Below are 460 nucleotides of genomic sequence, written 5' to 3'. Positions count from 1 at the left end.
TAGAGCCCGCCGAACCACGATTTCCGTGCGTCTTACATCTTTCGACGATGGGACGATCCACGCGAAGAGTTGTTTCGTGCTCGCGCGAGGTGCGATAGCGTCGATTCGCTTTTCTGTACGGGGAGAAATAGAACGATGAGTTGACTTATCGGGTCTTCGTTGGAATTACCGTCGCTGGCATTGTAAACTCCAGATGACCTTGTGATTCCTTCGTCGGGCACTGGTAAAGGGTGGCGATGATTCGTTCTATAATAGAAATACCCGTCGTAGCGATTCGGCCGAGACACCCGCCACGAAACACTCTCTCGTCGTGGAATCCCCGCGTCGGAGAGTAAAACGCGCGAAGGCTTACTATGAGAGAAGAAATAGTATATGCCGGTGGTTCGCGTGTGTAGGCTCTATACGAAATTGCGATTCAAGAGAGTAGGAAAAGACGCGATGAACCACGATTTCCGTGCGT

The sequence above is a fragment of the Nomia melanderi genome, unplaced genomic scaffold (genome assembly GCF_051020985.1).
Source record: "Nomia melanderi isolate GNS246 unplaced genomic scaffold, iyNomMela1 scaffold0240, whole genome shotgun sequence".
NCBI lineage: Eukaryota > Metazoa > Arthropoda > Insecta > Hymenoptera > Halictidae > Nomia > Nomia melanderi.
Note: the sequence above shows the minus strand (reverse complement) of the source record.